At 38.9% G+C, this 571-nt stretch overlaps 1 non-coding gene across 1 annotated transcript; it reads right to left on the bottom strand.

The window, feature by feature from the left end:
- Positions 1 to 293: 293 nt before the first annotated feature.
- On the bottom strand, positions 294 to 366 carry TRNAF-GAA (transfer RNA phenylalanine (anticodon GAA)). The gene has a single exon. It is a non-coding gene; the product is annotated as a tRNA-Phe (tRNA).
- Between the last annotated feature and the right edge of the window lie 205 nt (positions 367 to 571).

Here is a 571-nt window from a genome sequence, read left to right as displayed (position 1 = left end):
CTATATGGCCAGGGTGTGCAAGCTATGTCATCTGACTACTGACAGTTTTGTATAAGGGGAATTGGAGGCTGATGCAGGCAAAGCTTTACTTTAAAATAAAGCAAGAAGTTGCAAATAAATGAGGCATAGTTGAATACAAGAGAGGTGGAAGCAAGTTTGAAAGGAAGACAGAAAGTAAATAATATGTTGAATTGATTGTGTTGTTGATCAGATTGATAAAAGGTTTTGATAAAGAAGAGCGTTGATTTAACTCCAAACAGCTTTTGTGACATGAAAAGCAGAAGTTGAAATTGTGCCGAAACCCGGGATTGAACCAGGGACCTTTAGATCTTCAGTCTAACGCTCTCCCAACTGAGCTATTTCGGCCTGCTGGTGGTTTGGGTCTTCATCCTTTCTTTTAAACTTCCCAAGAAAATAGATGCTCAACCTCATGCTAGAGCTATGTTTTAAGATGTCCTGTATCATTCATCAGTTAACGGGTGCAATAGGTAAATAGCATTTTTCGGATCCAGGTTAGGTAGCTTTTGTTTTTTACTCTGAATGGACTAGCACCATATTACACAGAGGTATT

The sequence above is a fragment of the Triturus cristatus genome, chromosome 8 (genome assembly GCF_964204655.1).
Source record: "Triturus cristatus chromosome 8, aTriCri1.1, whole genome shotgun sequence".
Classification (NCBI taxonomy): Eukaryota; Metazoa; Chordata; class Amphibia; order Caudata; family Salamandridae; genus Triturus; species Triturus cristatus.
The sequence above is the reverse complement of the archived record's forward strand: the minus strand, read 5'-3'. Positions and strand labels throughout refer to the sequence as shown.